The 10,342-nt window shown below is 55.1% G+C and overlaps 1 pseudogene; it reads right to left on the reverse strand.

The window, feature by feature from the left end:
• Positions 1-1,118: 1,118 nt before the first annotated feature.
• LOC118725878 lies at positions 1,119-2,771 on the reverse strand (annotated as a pseudogene).
• Positions 2,772-10,342: the final 7,571 nt, after the last annotated feature.

Here is a 10,342-nt window from a genome sequence, read left to right on the forward strand (position 1 = left end):
CCTCTCCCCCTCACATGCTCCCCGACCTCTCCTTGCTCTTATACATACGGGCTTTTGGCAAAGGAAACATTAATTTTCCTTCATAAAGAAATCTTTATTGTTGAAAGTATTACATCGGTCTCCCCGTTCCCCCCCCATTAACCTCTTCCAGATGGCTCTCTCTTGCCCTCCCACCCAGCCCCAGCCCCTCACCACCACTGTGTCTGTGTCCATGGGTTATGCATATATGCATACAAGTTCGTTGGTTGAGCTCTTCCTGAAACACCGATCAGAGAGGATATATGCAGCCCTGTGTTCATAGCAGCACCGTTCACCACAGCTGAGATTTGGAAACAGCCTGCGTGCCCATCAGCAGAGGAGTGGATAGAAGCACATGGAATCCTCCTCGGCCATGAGACAAGGAAGAACTCCCATCATCTGCATCAGCAGGGACGGACCTGGAGAGCACTGTGCTCCTTTTGGCTGCAGGCACCTGACGATTTGTTCTGCTCAGTCAGATGCCGGAAGTTTCTCCAAACGCCACCACAGGGTGTCCCCGGAACCAGCGCCTGCACAGAATCCCCCAGGGATCCAGGTCAGTCAGGCCAGAGGGACCACAGCGAGGAGCCACGGGGTTTCATCAGGTCGAGCAGCCACCAGTCCCTGGTCCTTCCCACTCCCTCCCCACCCCCACCCCCAAACCCCCCGCCCCGCACACACACATTTTCACCAAGAAATAGAGCTGTTTTAGAAATTTGGGAGGAAGGAGAAACCAAGATGGCGGTGTAGGTAAACAACTGGTCTGCTGCCTCGCATAACAATTTCAAAACTACAACTATTATAATATACAGGACATCTATCATCCAAAAACACGGGAAGGCTGGCTGAAAGAGAAAGGAGCGCAAGCACTGAAAAGCTGAGGAGCCTAGGTACAGAGGCAGGCGAATCGGGCTGGTGGTGGGTGACTGGGTGCGAGGCTTTTTTCTCAACTTGAAGGAAAACAAGCTCCTGATAGCTTTAGAAACCTGGGAGGAGGTGCAATCTTCCCCCCCGCCACCCCCCAAAGCAGGGTCAAAGCTCCACAGACCGCCCTGTCCAGCTGGGTCCATGGAGACGCAGTGGCTGGTGCTTCTGGAGCATCATGGGAGTCGTCCAGCAGGCGTGATCTCAGAACTGCTCAGGTGCTGTGTAGGGGCTCCTCTGGATCCCTGCGCTGAAGCCAGAGAGTGGTACCCCTCAACCATCGAGTGGGGTTGGGACACCACCATTGCCTGCCGCCTCCCGCCCCCCCCCCTCCCCCCAACCCCCAAGGTCTCCGGACATCCCTGCAGGAGAGCTGATGGAATCCACCGCCCGAGTTCTCAGTTGACCTGTGCCGTGGAGGTCAGCCTCGGTGAGCAATGCTGCAGTGCTGTCCGGGAAGAGGCGACTGCAGAGGTCCTCACCCATGACCTTCAAACGCTCCTGGGCTACTTGCCAGCGGCTGCCACAAGCCACCAGCCATTCTGTCTAGGTTCGGAGCTTTCCCCGTGTAAATGAAGCACATGATCTCCTTTCAGGCTCCACCTCTATGTTTTCACCGTGATCTTTCTGCTCTCCTCCACTGCGTGTTCAAGCATGGCGCTACACCCTGGAGAAGGAGCCGCCAAGATGGCATTGTGAGCCTGGAATTCCTGGCCAGCAGCACACACACAACCATCTGTGGACCAGAATTCTCCCACAGTCCTCCTAGTTTATCAGCCTGCCGACACTCGGGAACCTTCACCTCTTCATGGTGTTCTGGCCAGAAATGGTGATGGAATCTGGCACCTGCTCACCTCACAGCAGAGGGTCAGCTTGTCACCAGGGAGCAGCCTGTGGACTTCATCCTAGAGACAATCTCTGTGGATGAATTTTTTGAGCCCCCAGCCTTTGCCTTGCACAAACCTGTATGCCCAGCTGCTGGGGTTCTTGTTCTGGCACTGAGAAGAGTTCAGCAATCCGGAGAAAGGCTGTGCATAACTTAGGTAAGAGTCCAGAGACGAAAGATAATTTTGGAAGGCATTGGGGGTCAGAGGAGCTTTAGGTAAAAAAATCAAGTTCTTCTTGTCTCAGGACCCCTTGCTTTTTATTAACACAACTTGTCCTAAGGCAAGATGGAGCTATACACATCAAAGGGTAGGATTAGGTACAGAATCCATTGTCAGATTGGGGAATTACCTCTGGCTGTTCAGGTGCTTGGCCAGTAGGAGGCAATAACACGTAGATTAAGATGCTCTGAGCTGCCTGGCAGCAAACAATCATTTAATGCATCCCTTTCAGGTTTGGGGAAATGCCTTTCGCCATTCCCAACAGGTGACAACATATGTGACTCAGCCCTTGTTGAGTCCCCATGTTAAATCAACCTTTTGATGAAACTCTTGCAATTATGACCTGCTGGGACTGGCTTCCCGCACCCAGTGACTACCCACAGCTTTGATTTCTTCTCCCTGGGCATTCAGGATGGAGAATTGGAATGTTGCCTCACATTCACTCTGCAGACAGCGGATGGGTAACAGGTAAAGAGACAGGTAATCTTCGCTTCATGCAGCCCTTTTAGTTCCTCTCAAACACCGTTCCAGTCTTTCCTTGGCTCCTGGTGAAAAGGCTGAACTCGGCAGGACTTCACCCATTTCCTCCCAGCCAAAGCTAAAGTTACGGACGGTCCACATGTGGGGGAATGTCTCTGCCTCCATCGGAGTGTGGCACCAGCTCTTAGCTACAGGGCCACTCGACGTTCCTGCTGCCTGGGGGGGACTTGGCACCCTGCACATGGCCAGTGGGACTTTGAATGGGATTTCCAAAGTCAGAGGACAAAGGTCTCCCTTCCGCCTTCACCCACTTAGGCCAGCAGCAGGGAGATGACGTTGCCCTGGCTAACGGGAACTCTCTCAGAGTGGGGCCTGCAGCGGCTGGCACCTGCCCTCCTGCACTCGCTTCGTTCCGTCTGCAATACCCAGGCCTTGTTTCTAAAAACAACTGTCTGAACGACGACCCTGACACGTAAACGCTGCTCGCCTGGCTTGGCTCAGGGGTTGAGTGTCCACCTACGAAGCAAGAGGTCTCCGTTCCATCCCAGGTCAGGGCTGATGGCCAGGTAGCAGGCTCGATCCCCAGGGTGGGGCTTGTAGGAGGCAGCGATTCAGTGACTCTCTCTCATCATGGATGTTGCTATCTCTCTCTTCCTCTCCCTTCCTCTTGTTTGAGCTTCTCCTTATTCAAACTGCTTGGAACATTCAACAGGCAGGAGCCAAGGTTCTCCTTCTCCATGCCAGTCCAAGAAAGGCAATAGTTGCGTGAGAAGGATTCGTACAAAGAAGTCGGCTCTGGGACCCAGCCTGCCAAGTGTGGTGGCAGTAGCTCTCAGAAGTCTCCCCAACCAGCTAAGCTCCAAACACACTCCTTGTGTTCTGCAAACAGTGAGTTTGGCACTTTTTATTGAGTCTCAGAAGACCACACCCGTTTTTGCCAGGTGATGGGATTTGAGAGGTCTCCATAGAGCTTGTTCTAAAAAATGTATATTTTATTGATTTTTTTTTTTTTTTTTACAGAGAGGAAGGGAGAAGTATAGAGAGCTAGAAACATGGATGAGAGAGAAGCATCAATCAGCTGCTTCCTGCACACCCCCTACTGGGGATGTGCCCGCAACCAAGATACATGCCCTTGACCGGAATCGAACCTGGGACCTTTCAGTCCACAGGCTGACGCTCTATCCATTGAGCCAAACCAGTTTTGGCTTCATAGAGCTTTTGAACTAAACACCTTTGCTAACCTCCCTACATATACCTCTACCAACATAATCTCATCACGTCACCAACCCTCACACTTGTATCTACATCTCTGGACATCAGGAACTTTTTATTTATCTCTAGCCAGTCTGGCTCCGTGGTAGAGGGTAGGACCATGGACTGAAGTGCCTCCGGTTCGATTCAGGTCAAGGGCCGGTGTCTTGGGTGCAGGCTGGATCCCGGGCCTCGTTTGGGGCCCCAGCAGGAGACAACCAACGGGTGTGTCTCTCTCGCACGGATGTTTCTCTCTGCAAATGGAACATTTTAAGACTCAATCCTATCACTGCGCTGTGGAAGATAAAAATAGGGTTCAAACCTGACTTTATTCATTTTTGCGGCTGCTTCTCCCTCCGCCGGGGGAGCCTCTGGGGGACGACGTGAGCCAAACCCAGACCGGATCCGACTGGCTGGGTGTCGTTGGACAAGGCGCAGTGCCTCTGCACCTCTGCTTCCTGAGAAGGTTCAGAGGCTGGTTCTGAAGCCACTCTGACCTTCTGTGTGTTGAGCGCACTTGCTTCTGACCTCGCGGTTCCCATGGCATCGGGAGGTTGGAATGGCAGTGCACCCGCCTTGCAGCCACCCTGAGGCCCTACACTGAATGCGGGCGCCGACCCCCCTGGGAACCTTGTGTCGGCACCGTCTCGGGAGGGAAGGGGAGACGTTCTCTGCAGGAGAGACTTGCCTTCCCCCTTTCCCTCCTGGTGCAGCCGCCGCGGCGCTGCTCAGCGGCTTGTCCCCGGTGGAAAACGTAAGCCGCTCCGTTATTCTGAACTTTCATAAGATGAAATGCTGTAAAATGAATGTCTGGCCAATAAAATACTCGGTGCCAAATGAAACGGGCCTGCGGGGAATTCCGCGTTGGAGCACACTCCCTGGGAAACGGGATGAAAAGGGAAGGAGTATTCTGGAGCCGCTATATGCATTCCTTCAGAAGCAGGGGCGGCGTTTTTGGCATGCCGAGGGCGGAGAAGGCCTAGTGGATAAAGACGCGGGAGCTGAGGACCCGCTCCTCGAGTTCAAATCCCAACTCTGCTAGTTCTGCCCGGGCTGGTTACATAAGCTCTTTCTGCTTCAGGTTTCCTGCCTGTAAATTGGGGGAAATAACAGTCTTTCCCCCATACCGTTGCTATGACAGTCTTTCCCCCATACTGTTGCTATGACAGTCTTTCCCCCATACTGTTGCTATGACAGTCTTTCCCCCATACCGTTGCTATGACAGTCTTTCCCCCATACTGTTGCTATGAGGGCTGAGTTTCTACATCTGAGGCAGTTAGCAATGCCTGGTGCCTGGAAGGTGCCCAATCTCCATCGGTGACCATCCTTACAGAGCACAGACTGGAACTGGAATGTTCTCGAGAGATGAGGTGTCCAGATCTCTGCCTGGGGCCAGGAGCTCTGGGGACCTACTTTATCCAGGAGGCACCGGGGACCTTGACCTGTTCAGGGATGGCCCCAAGGTCACACAGCTGGTCTGGGGTGGAAAGGAAGGGATGTCAGCAGCCAGCAGAGCGACCCACGGACTCCACGACCCTGCCCTGCGCACAGCAACAACGCGGTGACCAGGAATGACCGGGAGAAAGCATCCCAGCTACTTCAGCTTCTGCTCAGCCGGCCGTCACTTCCCCCAGGGCTGCTGGGAAAAGCCACCGCACCCGCCACGGCCTCTGCGTGGGGGCAGTTGGCACCCGGGCACGGGTTGAGGGCCCCATCTCAGTTGTGCTTGCTGGGCTTTAAGTCATAGAGATGGCTAAGGGAGGCCATGGAGAGGATTGTATCACAGTTCCTGAGGGAAGTGGCCACGCCACATCATACCACACGCCACCACGCCACACCATGCCACGCCACACCATACTACGTCATGCCACGCAGGGCCACCTGGGGAAGCCCCAGGGTCGTCAGGAGGCAGATGCGGGAGCGAAGGGAACACCTGGGCCAGACCCTCTGCTGGGCTCTCTGCAGAAAACGCAAGGCAGGCCGGCCACACATGAGCGCAGGCCTCAGGACGGCGCCTGTGAGCAATGGGCTCTGGGACCTGGCGGCTGCCCGTCATCTGGGACCTGGTCCGGGGACCGAGGGCCGTGGGGATGCTGACGTGGTGTGGGAGCGTGAGGTGAGGAGGTGGTCCGAGGGCGGTGTGGAGCCACGGGGGACACGCAAACAGCTCTGGTGGTTAGTCTGGCCCTGGAATTAACGGATGCCATGCAGACAGACAGACTCTGAGAACCCACCTGCCTCAGGGGTCATCCCAGCCCCAGAGTTTGACTCTTAGGGACTGGCTGAGGCAGGGAGTGACTCTGGGCGGAGCGCTAATGTTTAACATAAGCTGTCTCATAGCTTCATAACAGCCTCGGCCGGCATTATCACCCCTCCCTTATCAATGTGGAAAACACAGATAGGGAAACGCCAAGATATTCGGCGAGTTGTCCACGATTTGTAGCCAATGCGTCTGAGCCAGGGGAGGCACCTGGGCCTGGTCACCGCTCTGGTTATGCAGGTGTTACCAGAATTGGCCTTGGCCTCAGGGGCAGCCCTGTGGCCGGAGGAGCCTGTGTGTGTGTGTGTGTGTGTGTGTGTGTGTATAGGTGTGTGTATGTGTGTGAGTGAGTATGTATGTGTGTATGTGTGTGTGAGTGAGTGTGCTTGTGTGTTCATGTGCGAGTGTGTGTATGTATGTGTGTGAGTGTGCATGTGTATGAGTGTGTGTGCATGTGTGTGAGTGTGTATGTGTGTGAGTGTGCATGTGTATGTGTGTGAGTGTGTGTATGTATGTGTGTGAGGTTGCGTGTGTGTGTGCGTGCGTGTGTGTATGTGTGTGTGTGTGAGTGTGTATGAGTGTGAGTGTGTGTATATGTGTGTGGGGGGGTGCATGTGTGTGAGTGTATGTGTGTGTATGTGTGTGTGAGTGTGAGTGTGTATATGTGTGAGTGTGTGTGTGTGTGTGTGGGGGTGCATGTGTGTGAGTGTATGTGTGTGTATGTGTGTGTGAGTGTGTGTGTGTGTAGCACCGGAGCTGGAGGATCATGGCGGGGGGGGGGGGGGGGGGCGGGGGAGCGCCTCCCGTTCTTAGTGAGGCTTAGGAAGGTGGCGTGACCTTCCCAATGTCACAGAGCTGGCTTGGGGCAGACTGGTCCAGGGGTGTGGGACACAGTTGGATCGTCCTGCTCCCCCTAACAGCCAGATGGAATAAAGGCCGAGCTCTCTGTAAACTTTATTCAAACACAGGAAAGGCAGAACGGAGAGCATATTATGTTTCCCATCTGGAAGAGGTGTGGCAATTCAGATTTCTGGGCCTCCGTCCATTTTTCCTAAAGGGCCGAGGGGGAAACAATATGATAAATAACAGATAATACCCCACTTCCACGTCGGTGTTCTGGCTGACGCGCGCTGGGAGTCACTAGCTTGGCGTGGCGAAGCACCCTCCCTAGAAGCTGTTCTGTTCTTGGCCGATCCGTCCAAAAATGGTTTTAAAAGTTTGGGGCGTAGACTGGCCCCAAGATAGCCGATGTAGGCTGACGATTAAGGCACAGATTCAATTTTACTTTTCTATTAAAAATAAAATGTTTATTAAAATGTTATAATGGCCTCTGAGGGGCATATTAGCCTCGCCGCTGACCGGCGGGGCGACTCTGGAGAAGTGACCCCTCCCCTGAGCCCAGTTCTCGTTCAGAATGAGGTTGGCAGAGAATCTGGTTCGGCGGGGAAATGGATGTACCATGCGCTTAGTAGGCCCACCACGGTCCTGTCTGTGATTGCTTCTGGCTGCCAGCACTCTCAGCCCTCGGGGGAGGGAGGGAATGACCGTGAAGGGCCTCTCAGAGTTTGAAATGATCAAACGGATGGCCCTCCTTACTCGGACAAGTAGGAGGCAGGGGGCATTTTGGTTACAGAGCCCCAGGGCCCAGTTCTTTGACTTCTAAGTTGAAGGCCCATCAGGACAGATGGAGGTCACCCCTTGGAGATCTGCAGGCAGGAAAAGGCACCAGGCCCCGAAGGAGAACTGGCTCGGCAGCCAGGGGAGTCAGGACTGGTGACCTGGCTCAGAGATGGAGGATGCATCGGTCAAGATTCTCCAGAGAAGCAGAACCAGTGAGATGTGTGTCTATGGAGAGAGTCATTTATTCTAAAGACGTGGCTCCCATGGTTTTGGGGGCTGGCAGGCAAGAGAGCCAGGGAGGAGCCGTGGCTGCAGCCCGAGTCTGAAGACTGCTGCTGGCCAAATCCCTTCTCCCGAGGGGGAGCCCAGTCTGTTGTCCTGTTCAGAGCTTCGCCTGATTGGGTGAGGCCCACCACACGATGGAGGACCATCTGCCTTACTCAAGGTCCACTGACTTAAATGTTAATCTCATCACAGAAAAATCCAGAATTAACGTTCGGCTGAATAGCTGGGCACTGTGACCCAGCCACGTTGACACAAAAAATTAACCATTATGGAGAGTTAGCAGGGGTGGGAAACTGGTTGGAGCAGAAGTGAAGGCTCATTCTGGACGTTCCGGACCCAGTCACCCTTGCACAGTGGTCTTGTTTGGGGAACAATGGCTGCTCTGGAGCTTAAGACTGAACCCTAAGACCTGCATTGTTGGTGCTTAGCGTGGGGCACCATGATAGCCCCAGGCAGCAAGCACGCACTGGCCACAGGACAAGGGTTCACCAAACTGCACCGAGTGCATCTTCAACAGTGACACCTGGTGGCCATGAGACGCAATGACAGCAATGGACAGCCGAGACTCCACTCCACCGCAGGGACCTGAGAAACACTTGTCCCGCCTTCCGATCTGATTGTCCTATTTGAGCACTTTGATGGGGGGTGGAAGGGGGGTGGAGGAGAGGTGCTCTCAGTGCATCGCTGAGGGTGCCCACGTGGGAACGAGCAGGCGGACCTGCATGTCCGGTGCCTCCCTCATGCTGCCCTGCTCTGAGGCCCCGAGGCATTACCTGGCACCCTGCACCCTGTTGATCGGGGGTCCTCTCGAGTCAGCCCTCACGCAGTCATTCAACAAACATGGAGCTTCTGCCCTGTACCAGGATCCTGTGCTCGCCAGCGTGCCACCCAGAAGCGGAGTCAAGGCCTAGGGAAGGCCTCGGAGTCAGTGAGCCACACACCACGCACCTCTCGTTATGTGGCAGAGTCAGGGAGAGACAGGCTCACCAAGGGTGGGGGGCACCCCTTCCCACCTCCCACCTCCCACGGTGCCACGGATTGAGTCCCGGATCCAGCCACGCGGGAGAGCGCATGTGGCACTGGACTGTGGTGGGTCCACAGGCCCCGAGCTGGGACGGGCCCCTTCCTCAGCTTCCCGGGGGGCGGGGGGGGGGAGGGGGGCAGAAAGGGGGAGGCTCAGCCGCCCCCACGGGCTGCCGCAGCCCAGCATGCCCTGGGCCAGGATTAAGCGTTGATTGACGCGGGTCCTCGGAAGGCAGGCGAGTGCAGGACGGTCTGTTCCCGGCGGCGGAGGGGGCTCAGCCAGGGAAACACGGCCGTCCACGCTGCGTGGAGAGGTTCGCTTTCCCCTTTTCCCGCCAGAAGCGCTCCGGGGGCAGGGCCGGGGACGGAAAGCCGGAGCTGTGGCCGCTGGAACGCTTTTGTTTTCGTTCCCGAGGCTGATTTGAGTGTGTTAAGGCCAATTGGTAGAAACCGGTCCATTTTCGAACCGGCAGACAGAGAGAGATCTTGACGTAAGACCCAAAGCAGCGAAGCCGGGGCAATAAGGAGAGGCACGTCCATTCCGGCAGCGCACAGCCCGCCCTGCTCAGGCTCTTCTCCTCCTTGGAGTCCCACCTCCTCTCCTCGGCAAGGAGCCGGCCGGGCGCCCTGTGGCAGGAGAGAGCGGGCGGGGAGGAGTCGGGAGAAGGGACTGCACATGGGAGGATAATTGGATAAACGGGGAGGAAGAGAGAACACATGGAAATACGGGTTACTCTCAGGGCATTCAAAGGAGTTACTTTCCTTTTTATTTTATTTTATTTTTTTATAAATATATTTTATTGATTTTTTTTTTTTTTTACAGAGAGGAAGGGAGAGGGATAGAGAGTTAGAAACATCAATGAGAGAGACACATCCATCAGCTGCCTCCTGCACACCTCCTATAAGGGATGTGCCCGCAACCAAAATACATGCCCTTGACCGTAATCGAATCTGGAACCTTTCAGTCCGCAGGCCGATGCTCTATCCACTGGGCCACACCGGTTAGGGCTCCTTTTTATTTTTTAATTGGCATGTAACATGCATAAGCATGACAATCTCACAGAAATAGCGCGGCGTGCTGGGTGTTGCTTGCATCCAGGTACCCGGGCCCATAAAGCCGGCAGCCTGGCTTCTCCTCCTTATGTGGGCGTTGCCTTACTAACCTCCCTGAAAACCGAGTCTCCGTCTGTGCGCCCGTGTGGGGTGAGTCCTCTGGCTGACACCTCCCTGCATCAGTTGCCGGCACCTGAGACGCAGTGGCCCTTGTCCAGCGCAGACAGCCTGCGCCCGCACGGCTCCTCCCTTGGCTTGGAGTTTCAGGGTCCCAGCCCGCAGAAGCAGGCGCGGAGACAGAGGGGAAGATCTGTAAGATGGG

This window comes from Pipistrellus kuhlii, unplaced genomic scaffold, assembly GCF_014108245.1.
Source record: "Pipistrellus kuhlii isolate mPipKuh1 unplaced genomic scaffold, mPipKuh1.p scaffold_m20_p_1, whole genome shotgun sequence".
In the NCBI taxonomy this organism is placed as follows: domain Eukaryota; kingdom Metazoa; phylum Chordata; class Mammalia; order Chiroptera; family Vespertilionidae; genus Pipistrellus; species Pipistrellus kuhlii.